We start from the raw sequence: 15,064 nt of genomic DNA, 5'->3' as shown, positions 1-15,064 counted from the left end.
TCTTTCATACTTTCATAATATGCTATTGGGTTTATTTATTCACTTTTTATTGAACATCCAAGTTAACTCCATTTTTTTTCACAATTATAAATGATACAGCAATGGATGTATTTTACCATATTTTGAATTAGTATTTAATTAGATTACTCTCACAGATGTGGAATGCTTGAGGTAAAAGGTTCAAACACAGTAATGAGTTTTGGTACACATTTTCGAGTTGCTTTCCAAAACCGTTGAATGATTTTACCCTGCCTCCAGCAATGTGTGTGAGCCAGTTTCACTGAGTATACTCCAGTGCAGGCCGTACAAATTTCCATCCTTCCTGACTTCTTGTCTGGCTTCCTGGGCATTTGCTCTCCAGAGTTATTTTATTGTTATTTTGTTTCTTGTTTGTTTATTTTTTTCTTTGAGGCTTTTTGTTTTGCTGTTCTGTTTGCGTTTTTTGATTTAGGGTATACATTGCTAATGGTAGTGTTTTTATGTTCAAATATAAAATTCTAATTCTAATTTCTCTCTATTCACAGTATTTCCTTTTAATACTGGGCCAACACCTACCTAAGAAGGAAATTCAAACTCATAGCAAGATGACATTTTCTATTACCTTCACCATCTTTGTTTTTCCTCATTCTCATTCCTAAGAGAAGATTTTCCTGAATGGGAATATGCTTCAAGGTTATGCTATGAGAGACAAAAACTTAATTAGCGAAAGATATTTTTAGGAGGCTTATTTGTTCTATGAGTCTAAACAATATGAGCACTCAGGGTAACTGGGCCTGTTTGTTTGAATGCAAGAGGCTGCAGCAGGATGAAGCAGAGATCCCAAGGAAGGATAGAGAACAATGGACATGGGAGGCCAAATTCCAGAGTAGGTGGACTCAACCCTACATAGGAGACCAACTGAGATCAGTTTTACTGATCCTACCTACTGCCTCCTATAAATATTTCTTTCACAGAAATACGTATATAATCATCTGGCTTCCAAGAAATAAGGCTAACCCAAGCTTGTGTTATTTCTGGTGATGAATTGAGTCTGTGCACTTTTCTTGTCATTGTAGGTTCAAAATAGTAGAGCCAACACATACATTTGGCTAATTCATGACATGAATATACCCCATTGGTATATTCGCATTTTTGAGAGGATATCTGCATCTTGGGGCATATATACTTTTTAACTTTTTATTCTGAAATAATTTTAGATTTACAGAAGAGTTGCAAAGACAGTACAGATCATTCCAATACTCAGCTTCCCTAACCTTCACATTTTACAAAACCAAAGTAAACTTATCAAAACTAAGTATTTAACATTCATCCAATACTATGAACAAAACTACTGACTTTATTCAAATTATACCAATTCTTCCACTAATGTTCTTTCTATCCCAGGATCTAAGCCAGGGTAACAATCATATCTAGCGACCTTCCTCCTAAGGTTCCTCTCGCCTGTGAGTTTCTCAGTCTTTGTCTTCCATGTCCTTTACACTTCCAAAGAGCATTCTGGTAAAGCATTTTGCAGAATGCCCTTCAATTTGTATTTTCTGATGTTTACTAATGATTAGACTGGAGATAGAGTTTTAGGGGAAGAATGCTACCGAGATGAAGTAGCATTCTCACTGCGTCCTGGCAGATGGTACTTGTTAACAACACGACTTATTGATAGTCTTGGTTATATTTTTATTTAGATTGCTCTTGGTTTGTTTTAGCATGGTTTTTCTCCTTAGCTATTGATCTTTCAAAAATGACAAAGGAAGAGAATAGGATATTTGAATACAAATAATGTTTTTAAAACATCTGAGCAGTTATATTTTAAATGCTACTGTCTTCAAACTAGTCTCCATTACAGACTTCATTTTCCAATGAAGCTATCATCATTTCATTTTCACAGTTTTACATATCTACTTTTAATTTTAAAAAAGTTGCAAGAATTGTAGAAATAACACTTTTTCCTGAACGACTTAAAAGTAGGCAATACAAGGCTCCAGCGCTGCTGAATATACTAGTGTGTAATTCCTACCAATGAGGACTTTCTGCTACATAACCACACTACAACCATGCAGTTGACATTTCTACATTGTGACCATCTATTAATAATTCACAGTTTCCACGGCAGGCAGATTGCTGGAGCCCAAGAATTTGAGAGCAGCCTGGGCAATGTGGTAAAACCTGGTCTCTCCTAAAATACAAAAAAAAATAGGCTGGGTGCAGTGGCTCACGCCTGTAATCCCAACACTTTGGGAGGCTGAGGCGGATGGATCACCGGAGGTTAGGAGTTTGAGACCAGCCTGGTCAACATGGTGAAACCCAACCTCTACTAAAAACACGAACAATTAGCTAAGAATGATGGAGGGCACCTGTAATCCCAACTACTTGGGAGGCTGAGGCAGGAGAATCGCTTGAACCCGGGAGGCGGAGGTTTCAGTAAGCTGAGATCCCACCACTGCACTCCAGCTGGGGTGACAGAGCGAGACTCTGTCTGAAAAATAAATAAATAAATAAATAAATAAATAAATAAATAAATAAGTCAGGCATGGAAGCATACACTTGTAGTCCAGCTACTTGGGAAACTGAGGTGAGAGGATCACTTGAGCCTGGGAGGTCAAGGCTGCAGTGAGCTGTGATTATGCCACTGAATTCCAGGTTGGGCAATGGGAGAAAAGCTCCACCTCAAAATAAAAAATAATAATCATAGCAGCCAGGCACGGTGGTTCACACCTGTAACCCCAGCACTTTGGGAAGTCGAGGCCAGCGGATCACCTGAGGTCAGGAGTTCAAGACCAGCCTGGCCAGCATGGTGAAATCCCATCTCTACTAAAAATACAAAAATTAGCCAGGCATGATGGTGGATGCCTGTAATCCCAGCTACTCAGGAGGCTGAGGCAGGAGAATCGTTTGAACCTAGGAGGCAGAGGTTGCAGTGAGCCAAGATTGAGCCACTGCACTCCAGCCTGGGCAACAGAACAAGACTCTGTCTCAAAATAGTAATAATAATAATAATAATAATTTACAGACTCTAATCAGGTTAGCCAAAGAGACTCTTTCCAAACAGAAGATCCACCCAGGTAAATAAAGCATATTTCATTGCTGTATCTGCTTGATCACCTAATCTGGAATGGTCCCTCAGTTTTTCCTTGACTTTTGAGTCCTTGACACTTTGGAAGGTTGTAGGCCAGTTCATTTGCAGAAGGTTCCTTAGTTTAAGTTTACCAGACCTTTCTTCCTGCTTCAACTTATGTATTTTTGTCAAGAATAGTATGAAAGTAATGCTGGATTCTTCTGGTTGCTTCTTGACATGTGACACATGATGTTGTTATGTAACTGGGGCTGTTAACTTTGTCTGTCAGGTTTCTCCATTATAAAGTTTCTATGTGTCTCCTATGAGGAAAAAGTATGTCAGGGAAGGGATTGCGAGCCTGCGAATTATCCAGTTCTTCATCCAACTTTTACCCATTAGTCTTAGCATCCACGGGTGTTTCTTGGTTGAATTAATTATCACTATGTTGTTTATCAAATGGCTATTTTCTAACTCCATCATTTTTTCCTACATTTATTCATTGGCAATCTACCATAAAAAAGCTTTTCTTCTCCTCATATCCTATTCTTTTATTTGTTTATATCGGTATAGATGCATAGATTATTTTAAACAATTGGTTATAATCTGTCACAATGTGTTGTTGTTGTTGCTCAGATTGTCCCAGCCTTGACCAGTGGAGCCCTCTCAAGCTGGCTTCTGTGACATTTTGATATGTCTATAACATTCTTTGAATACTTTCTTACTTCCTAGTACAACAAAATATTCCAGGCTCATCTTATACTTTTCCTGTCCCTGCCTTGAAATCAGTCACTGCTCCACAGAGCTGCAGAGTGGTGAAAGGGATTTACAAGCCATGATGAGGGCGCTGGGTGTGCCCATTGTTATTAGGCTGTTCATGTTCCCAAGATACTGCATAAGTTCACATGGACACCATCAATTACAATACAATCTTAAATTATTCAGGATCTTTTTCTCCCATTCCAAATTTGTAACTCCTTTCTCTGATGGTGAGCAACTGGCTCCAATTATGCTCAATGTATTTGCTTATTTGATCAATCCCTTTAAATGTGTGCAATTTTTCATCATCACCACCACCACCACTGTCAACTCATGCAGACATGCGTCCTCCTTACCTTCTTGACCTTGGACATTGCACTCTGGTCCAATGACATGTAGATGCCATCCCATTCTGCCCAGAAGACAAGTGAGCCTCTCCCACTACCACACTCATAGCATGGTGCCTCCTCGCCATACTCAGGCACTGACAACCATGCTGGAGTGCTCTGCACACTACCCGGAGACATGGATGACTGCCTTGCTCAGCCTCACCTAATCGCTTTTGATACTGGATTAATCAGGAAGGAAAGTAGGAGGGAAGGCAGGAAGGGAGGTAGGAAGGAAGCATAATCTGAAATAGTTGGGATGCTTGTCAAGGGTATATGAAGTATATCTTAGTCCATTCAGGTTGCTATAACAAAACTGTAGACTGAATGGTATATACACAACATAAATTTATTTCTTATAGTTCTGGAGGCTGGGAAGTCCAAGAACAAGGCATTAACAGATTCATTGTCTTCTGTTTCATAGAATGTATCTTCTTGCTGTATCCTCACATAGTGGAAGACACAAGGCAGCTTTCTGGGGCCTCCTTTATAAGGATACTAATTCCATTCATAAGGGAAGAGCCCTCATGAACTAATCACTTCTGAAAAGGCTGTACCATCTAATACCATTATTTCAGGGGTTAAAGACCCACTGAAGATAATCAATATTATACAAGCTCTGTCACACCGATTAGAATAGCTAACTATCAAAGGGAAAATAATAATAACGAGTGTTAGTAAAGACACGGATAAACTGAACCGTTGTGCATTATTGGTGGGAATGTAAAATGGGCGATTACTATGGGAAATAGTAGGGAAGTTGTTCAAAATTAGACACGGATCTAGCAATTGCAATCCCCAGTATATAACCAAAAGAAGTCAAAGCAGGGACACAAAGAGATATTTGTCCATTCGTGTTCATAGCAACACTATTCACAATAGCAAAAAAGTTGGAAGGATCCCAAGTATCCTTTAATGAATAAATGAATAAACAAAATGTGGTATAAACATACAATGGAATCTTATTATTCAGACCTACAAGGAAGAAGATTCAGACACATACTACAATATGGATAAGCATGTTGAGAACATGCTCAACAACCTTGAGGATTTCATGCTAAGGAAAATAAGCCAGTCGCATAGGGACAAATATAGCATGATTCCACGCATATGAGATACCTAGAGTGGTCAAATTCAGAGGGACACAAAATACATTAGAGGTTACTAAGGATTACAGGGAGAAGGGAATGGAGAGTTATTGTTCAAGGGTATAGAGTTTCAGTTTGAAAGATGAAAAAAGTTCTAGACATAGATAATGCTGATGGTTCCAAAACAATGTAAATGTAATTAATGCCACCGAAGTGTATGCTTAAAAATAGTTAACATGATAAATTTTATGTTATGTGTATTGTACAATAAAAAATGTTAAAATATTACATGATTTGTGAATATTATTTCAAAAGACTTGTTTTATAAACTTTTCAAATGTGCAAACATAAATGAAACAAGTATATAGTTCCTATATGATGACTATATTAATAAAACAATACTCATACTGCTATATTATTTCATATATTTTCTCAAATACCCACATATTTAATTAAACATGATAGTTAATGATTTTTAAATATAAGGACGGAAACCTTGGAGTAAGTATTTTATTTTTGTCTCAGATAAGTTAAAACAAATTCCATTTATCCATATTTTTGGAAGAAACATTTGTTTCCAAAATAAATTATTTTCAGACTTGGCTAACCACAAGTCTGAAATGTCCACAAAACTCCCTCAACCATACATATAGTAAAATAAAGGTAAAGGGAACAACAGATAATGCTGAGAATAAATTTTTCTGAGTCCATGAAACAAATTGTAGTCAAATTTGAATAATGCAATCAGTCCACATGAATATTTTAGGCCACTTGGTTTGATTCAGCAAACTTTCATTGAACACCTGTTTATGCCAGATACAGTATTAAGCAATGAGGCTATAGAGAGGAGCGAAACACTATTTCTCAAAACACTATTTCTATCCTCTAGGATTGTAAATACTGTAGTTGGAATAAGATGGAGCCGAGAGAGGAACCGGCATTACTGAAAACCTGAATACATCATCTTATGTGAGCCTCGCAATTTCTCTGTGAGTTAGTTGTTATTACCCCCATTTTTTAGATGAGAGAACTGAGATTTAAAGAGATTAAGTAAATCACCATGAGAAAAACAATTCACAAAAAGCAGAGATCTAATTTTCCCCCCTGTTCATCTGATTCCAAAGTCCACACTCTGTCTCCAATCTTACCATGATATATTGAATTATACTACACTGCATTACACAATAAAAGTAGGCATGGGAACAAATAATTACAACCCACAACAATACAGGTGATATGAAAAATATCTGCCACATAGACGAATGTCAAAGAAGAAGCCATGGTCAACTTTGTTCTTTGGAATAGGTTCAGAGAAATTTAAATAGGGTGGTTAATTCTGTGGTAGAATTTGATATTAGATAGAAATTTTATAAGTTGACAAAGGAGGAAAAATACTCAATGGAAACATGCAAAATACGTTCTTTACTCTTGTCTTTATTCATTCATTTGCCCTTCCAATTCACTCCTCTGGTCTGCAGCTCACCCACAAGAAGGTATTTCACTGAAATGTCGCTTATAAATGTTGTTAGATCTTTGCCAAGTGAGGATGCTGTGTTTCATTATCCCCTTTACATAAATAGATACACATATATTTCTTTGAGTACAGTCTTTATTTTTTGTAATGTTTATATTTGGCAGATCTCGGTGTGTGGTGTGCATATAACATGGTACACATGTATGCACTGCATGTACCACCTTTGATCTCTTTTGTACCCTCACATGGTTTCTGCAATCATCTCCAGCACATGGGGATGCACTAATTGATTTTAAGTCTTCTCAAAGAACATTCATTATCATTATCATTATGCCCACACTGGAAAAGTGTCAGATGTCAATGTGTACTTGGTAGAAAGAAATTGACTTGTGAATGTTAATACCTTGCTGAAACATTTTTCCATAGATACAAATTTTCTGGAAAAAAAAAAAATGCTCTTTTGATGTAATGGCCACAAACAGACTTCTTTCTCTGTGGAGGACAAAAAAGGCACCCTTACAACACACACCGTCCAGTCTGTGTTAGTGATGGCGCTAATACAGATGCCCAGAGCTATGTCCCCTGCCCAGAGCTGACAGATTCTTTTTAGCCATTATACCTCAAGCATCAGATCACTAATTCATGTACAGGATAAGACAACTGCCAAATTATTAGACTACAGAGGGAAGCTCCTCAGACACCTGTCATGTTGATGAAAGCAGCACCGTCCTCTGACCTTTGCCAGTTCAAGGTCGATAATGAGAGGAGTCAGGCAGGAAGAGCAGCGCGTGTCGGCTCCATTAATGTGCGCTGTGTGTGCACTCTGGAGCACTGCATCTCCTGTCAATTATTGTGGGGAGACCGGAGCGCGCTGATTACCAGGGACATGGCGTAGCGAGCCACAGTTACCTCTACTTCTGTACCCTGCTGCATTTTAATTAGCGCAATCCCTTGACTATATCTTCAGAGCTTCATTATTGAGCTTCGAGAAACTCAAGTAAGGCTTTTTACATTTCACATCACTAATTGGAAGAAATGTTGAACCTTCTAGTAATGGAGTTTGATGACACCAGTCTCTGGGTAAACGCTTTGCAGGCTTCTTAGAACAGGACAATCTTGCCTTGCTGAGAGCTGTGTGTAACAGAACCAGCCACAGAAGTACAAGGGATGAGGGACAGTTTCCAGTAAGAAAGCCATAGAGAGCAGCTAGGAGAGCAGCAAAATAAATGCGGGATGGCAACCCCACAGCCCGGCCTGTCTGCGTAGGGGTCCGTGCATATCCATACAAAGAAGAATGCAGTGAGCAAGCAGTCTTTGAATCCACAAATAAAGGAACAAAGGGAAGGAATTTAAAAATCTGAATAGGGAACTGTCTTCATGGTTTTCATACTTTTTTCTCACAAAAAGAAACTGTTTGAGCCTTTGCAAAAATCACTCGTTTAGCAGAAAAGAGTCTAAAATATCAAAGTCAGAAGACTTTGATTTTCATAAACCAACACCATGATTCTCCCAAGGCAGTGATTTTTAAATGGAGTAAGCATCACTATCATATAGAGGGCGGTTAAAACACAGATTGCTGGGCTTGCACCATTTCTCCCCAAGTTTCTAATTCATTAGGTCTGAGGTAGGACTGGATGATTTTGCATTTCTAACAAGTCCCTAGGTGATGCTGATGCTGTTAATGAATGGGAGATGACCATATTTAGATAATCGCCTTGCTAAAGACAGCTACCCAAATTGCAGGTAGAGTGCCCGAAAGAAATAGTTACCCCTTGCCATTTAAAGCAAAGATATGTTACCTATGATCACCTAAGTCAGTCATTGAAACACGAGCATGAAACCTTATATACATCGACATCAATGTTTTATTCAATCACAGTAATATGTGGGGGTTTGTAGTAAATTCTTTAGTGTAAGAATATTTAAGGAGTTCATTGCCAAGTAAAAAGCACTTTCTTCACTAAGGATATACCTCTTTAATGTCACCCTCGTACCTGAAGAAACTTAATCTTAATTTATATAGAATGAAGAATCACTAGCCATCAGCTGAACCATAAAACAGTGACCTAAAAAATATTTGAAGTAGTCAACTATGCATGTGTGGTTATGTTACAGATTAGTTAGGTATCTTAGCTCTTGATTTAAGTTTTCAGGACCAAATGTTATGCATGCTCACTACAATTATTAACAGCTTGCTTTAATCTATGTAGACTTCAGTTAGTCATACATGAGATGTGGAAATACACTTAAAAATCCTGGTTCCTTCTAGCTTTAAAATTTCATGACATAGATCCCTATTTTCTACTTGAGTCAACATGTTTAGCACCTGGTGTGACACTCAGATTAGAAGTAAACTCTTTAAATTCTGAGCTCAGTCCCTTTAGCACATTTTATAATCTGGATCAGCACCAAATTGAAAATACTTTTTAACTTGTTATCTACTCGGTGTTTCTGCAGGCAGAAGTTCACAACCACATTTCACATTCCAAAACATCTACCAACCCAGAAACTTCCAGAATAAGTCATGCAGTGGAAAAAGGTCACATTCTACCTGGCATAAAGATCAAATCTATTGATAAATTAAACCAATGGCAGAAATTATCCATTGAAATTCTTGGAAAGCATGCTAGGAGGGCATTACATTCAAATTCAACTGAAAATTTACTTTCATAGATACTTTCCCCATTTACTTTATTTAGATGTAATACTGGAATGGCCAAGTTTATTAACAGCCTAATGATCTCAAACTAGTGAATTCTAAATATCCTCTGTACTGTTAAATTTATTGGGAGCTTTCAATATATTTCAATATTTATTCTGATTACATAAGAAAGACTGCTAGTCAAGCCTTGGATTACTGAGTTCAATCCAATTTTTTAGAAGCATGGAGACATGAAGTGTTCATAGAACATATCTTGAATCAGGACTGGCAAGACGGAGCATGCAGAGAAATGGTTCCATCCACTTGGTTTAGGTCTACTGCTTTGTTTAGGTCTAATACTATTTCTAGCAATGTTTCTTCAGAGGTAATAGGGGTATCTCCAAACACATTTTTTCTCCTTTTGACTCAACTAATGCATATGAAATTAGACAATGAAAAGTAAAGGCTGTAGTGAAAGTTGAAGCCCTCATTCAAAGTTTTTATAGTAGTTTCAGGCTTCTTCTCACACCACAGAGCTGTAATCCCAAGTTGCTTATGATGTTGGCAGATGGAACACTGAGAACTTGGTGAGCTCATAGACAAAGAGTATTGACAGGCCAGTAAATGTTTAAGCCCACTCACCTGGCTAATTCAGCATTCGCCTTTGTGAACACAAATCTAGCCCAAACCATGAAACTCTCTTCTCCTTTCTGCCCCCAGCATTTCAGCATTTGAGTGGGTCTCCTAGCCACCTGTCCTTCTTCAGAGAATTTATATAGCCCCTCATTTTGCCTCTCATTGCATTAGATAATGAAGTGAAAACAGACTTTCTTTCATGTTTGGGATGAAAAATCACCAAGCTTCTATGCAGAAAATTTCTTTTCTTTACTCAAACCTCTGAGGGATCCAGAATGGCATTTTCAGGTGACATGGACGTGTGCAGGTCAGCGAGGTCAGGAAGAGGGCTGACTCAAGACCTTTCTTCTTGACATTGACCTGCCACTACATATTAACATACAGAGAGCTTACGACAACCTGAGTTGCAAATACTTCCATTTATGAAGAAGTAAACTGAGGCTCACAGAATTGCAGCAGCTTACCTGAGAACAGAGGCAGGACCAAGCTCAAGAGGCAGAGCTGGCCCTGGAAGATGTGGAAAATCACTTTGTATTAAGTCACTCTGCAACTACTTAGGAATCATATTTTTAAAACATATTTTATTAACCAGAATTCTACTCTATCTGTAGCTCCACTATTCATAAGGATCATCACAAATTGGTTGTTCAATGTTGTATTAATTCCTATTATACATTTTCATGGCTAAATATAGAAAAATAATGACTTGCACATTTTTTTAAACGAGAGTGTAAAATTCTTGAATGCTGGAGTGATATATATTTAAAGGGACCCAAGAAATTAGTCTGCTGATTTTCCGTTTCTTATACATCCAAAATCTCACAGCTCAAGTTTTCATTTTCACCATGTATTTTGGCAGCTTCTAAGATAACCCCAAATAATGATACTGTTTTCTTAGGGCTGTTAGAATAAGGGTCTATATACTCCTTCTAGAAACCTACGACAGTTTGAGTCTTCACAAATCAAATCATTGAGACTACACACCCACACAGAAGCTATAATGAAAGGAGTTTATAAATAAAAGGTTTTTTTACTACCTACTCTCTAAACCATCATATTCCACTGGGAGGAAGTTTTAAAGGAAGAAAAATGAGAGAAAATGGCTGTGTGTGTGTGCGTGTGTGTGTGAGAGCAAGTACGTGTGTGTGCGCGCGCGCGTGTGTGTGCAGGATCACATTGCCCTCTGGTGGACAGTTTATTTCTTCCTTCTTTTAAGATACAACAAAGGAGAAAAAAAAAGTAACAATAAAAAACAGGGAAAAGGGAAATTAGAAAATTAAAAAGCAGAGGAAAAATTGTAAAAGGAAAGAATATAGGAATGGAACTAGGAAATACTGGAGAAAGACAATAAGAAAATCAAGGAAAAGGAAAGAAGATTGAGGATCGTGAGAAAACAAAACAAAACAAAACCCAAAGACCAAAAACTGGCTAGTGTCACCTTACTACTTAATCAATCCTGGAATTATTTATGGAGCAATAAAATACTTGTAATTATAAATGCTAACTATATCTGGCATTTTAATGTTTTAAATTTTTTCAACATATCTGCTAACTACATGCATCTAAAGTAAGTTTTAATAGCAGCTGTTAGACTTAATAAGAACTGGGGGACCATTTAGCAGAACTTAACTGAGAAGAAAGTTTCGAAAAGAAGAACTGCTTTTCTTTACACTTTTTAAAAGTTGCATATAAATCCCAACCGAACATACAAGTCAAGACACAGTGTGCTTTGGCATTTTACATATTTACCATTAAAAAATTAGTTTAAAAGGTATAATTTTTTTATTTTATTGACTGATTGAATAATTTGCTCATAGATTTTTTTAGCCATTTGGATGTTTTGAGAGGGAAAAAACACGGGTTAAAATATTATAAAATTTAAGATAAATAAGCTTTTTAAAATCCAGTTGGTTCCATAAGGACTACCACAGACAATTGTCTTATTGACAACTGCCAATGTCTCCCACTCATTCTATCACAAAATTTTGGAATGTGTACCATTTGTGTTAGGTAAGAGGAAAGAGACATTCAGAGGAAGCTCAAAGCACCATCCTCATGCCCTCAAACCTGCATTTACCAGAAACACCCGCAGCCAGAGCCATGGCCCGTCTGTGCAGGAGTAGACATAACACTTTCACTGCCTACTGTGAGCGCATGCTTCAAGGACCCAGAAGAGCAGCTCTCAAGCCCAGCTCCTAATCTTTTCTCCTTAGCCTGCACGAGCGTAGAGCTCAGGGTCTTCCAGGGGCTTAGTATCACCGCCCTGCACTACTGAAACAAACACAGTGGTCTCCCACCTTGTTGAATTCACAAACAATGGCTTTCTGCTGTAAGACTGTAAGCTCCTTTAAATGGTTATTCAAAGAGACACTTCAGCAGAGAATAGAATTAGGTTCATGGAAAGTCTTAAGCGATCTTGGAGCATACAACCAAACTGAAGCTCGGTGATGGAGAAAGGGAATGCACACATTATCGGCTGTGGCAGAAATCATCGGCACAGATGTAACAGCGGGGGAACAAAAACAAATTCTGAACTTTTTTCTGTACACAGATCCCTTCCTTCTACCCCAGAAAGAACCGTTAATGAAGCCACAGGAGCAGCCCTCCCTGCCTACAGGTCAGATGCCTTGAGGCTATGAACCCTTGTCCCTCCTCCTCACAGGCACACCTGGGCCCAGTGGCATCTCTCGAGTTCATTCCTGGCTTTCCTTCCTCCTCGCAATTTATTTACTACTATTATTTCTTTCTATACTGGAAAGGAAAACCTACTTACCTCTCATCTCCACTAAGAACCTTCATTTTTGCTCAACCACAAGAAAATGAGCTTCCTGCTTTGCGTGCAGGGTTCAGACAATAGGAAAGATAGTCTGCAATGGTGGGGGTAGAAACTCTAAATATCATTAATGAAAAATGTCTCCCAACTTCAATGTGATAAAGATTTCATACTCACGATAAAATGTATTTCCCACGTTTCAAAAGTTTTAACTTGGAAGATCGTTGTTAGAAGAGTTAGCTTTGTAGGGGGAGGCATCATAGACTATACAGAGTTTGATGATACTAGAAGGTAAGTCGTCAACTTTAGAACTGGATACAAAAAAAAAGGTTGGCAATTTTCTTCTGAGAAATTACAAACTTATCAAAACCAAAAATGTGGGGGCTTTCTTTCTCACTAAGCTAACGGGGTCAGTTTTCCCAAATGTCTAAATCAATCCATGATTGTAAGTAGGACAATAGTAAAAACGTCAATTATTTTAGATGATAAAGATGATACATTTAAGCCTTATTTCTGCTTTGCAGCAATTTGGGGTGTTCACAAACAGTAATGCTAACTGTTGGCATTTATTATCAAGTGTGATGGGTACAGTACCTCTCTAAACATAATCCAGGGTGCTAATGACAGAATGATCAGCTGTATTTCAAACTGTTTGTAATACAAACGTGCTTTCAGCAATTTGAGAAAATCAAAAATGATCTCAATTTTTGAAAATTACATCCCATTTAACCTAACTCTAGAAGAACGAAGTTTCAATCCATCAAGTTAGTTAAACTGTAACTAGATTAACTCATGCGATTATCATTTATAAGATGAATTTTACTTGAGGCCCATAATTATTTCCTTAGTAATTACTAGCTTAGACCCACAGCTATTGACTCTAAAGTTCTTTATTCATTCAGAAAACATTTATTGACTACTAGGTGCTAGGAATATAATGTTGTTCTATTTTTAATCCATATTTTTCAGGTGTCTACATTAGAGAAGAGACAGACAAGTACGTGACATAATTGGATAAATGTCTCGACAATCTGTTACAGCAGCACAACAAAGGGCCACCTAATCGACCTGGAAGTATCAAGAAGACTTCCTGGAAAAGGTGATATCTAAGTGGAGTTTTTAATAATAGTAGTAATAATAACAACCTTGTTATTCTAAATGGTTCATATTTATTTTTTATTTAATATTCAGAGCAGCCCCATGATCAATGTACTATTATTATCCATTTTACAGATAAGCAGGTGGAGGCAAAAAAGGGGTTAAGTTACTTGCCCAAGTCAGTATAGACAGAGAGTGGAAGTGTCAGGATATAAATCTAGTCTAGCCTGAATCCATAGCCCATTTTTAACCACCCATGATGCTAAAATCTTTTCTATTTCAAGCAGAGGAAAGAAGGTGTTCAAAGTGCTGAGATATGAGAAAACACCAAGCATTCAGGGACCTGCAAGCAGGTCAATAAAGTTAAAGCATAGTATATGAGTAATGAGTGCCAAAAATAAGTGTAAATTTATCAGTAAGAATTGCAGACACTGTTGGTTACAACTTTTGATTCACGCACACTGGTCAGAAAGACAAAGTTGTGCTGCAATAACAACACAATTTCAACATTTCAGTGGCTTAAAACAACAAATGTTTATTTCTTGCTCATACAACACATCCAGTATGGAAAGTTCTGCTTATCAGACCCACTTAGAAACCAAGGCTAACGTGGGCCATATCTTAACTCTTGGCTTCCAGGATTGTTCCAGCAGGAAAAGAGAGAATTGCAGAATCAAGCACCTGCAGTTAAATGCTTTGGCCCAGAAGTGATGTGTGTCACAGTGGCTCACATTTCATTGTCCAGTGCTAGTTACATGATAACACCTAACTTCAAGAGGGCAGGGAAGTACAATCCCTGTACTTGTACTTTGAAGTTGAGCAGTACTTGATATTAGTAACTGCATACCATAAGTGATTGTCTTCAGTATTGAAAGGTAATACCATGCAGCACATAAAAATACGATTTGAAGTCAGACACAATGAGGTGAGAATCCCAACTTCACAACTCATTAATCTAAGTACCATTAGCCCTCAACATTGCAGTTTCTTTTTCTTAAATATAGAGACAGTCCCTTTCGAGATTGTTGTGAGGTTTAAATGAGATTATATATAAAAGTTTAGTGCTTATGACATAGTAGAAGTCCAATAAATGGTGGTTTTATTTGGAATTGATCAAGAATTTGCAATTTAGGAAAAGTCAAGAGCAGACTACAAAAAGGATT

The sequence above is a fragment of the Chlorocebus sabaeus genome, chromosome 17, assembly GCF_047675955.1.
Source record: "Chlorocebus sabaeus isolate Y175 chromosome 17, mChlSab1.0.hap1, whole genome shotgun sequence".
In the NCBI taxonomy this organism is placed as follows: Eukaryota; Metazoa; Chordata; class Mammalia; order Primates; family Cercopithecidae; genus Chlorocebus; species Chlorocebus sabaeus.
This window is presented reverse-complemented; position numbering follows the sequence as displayed.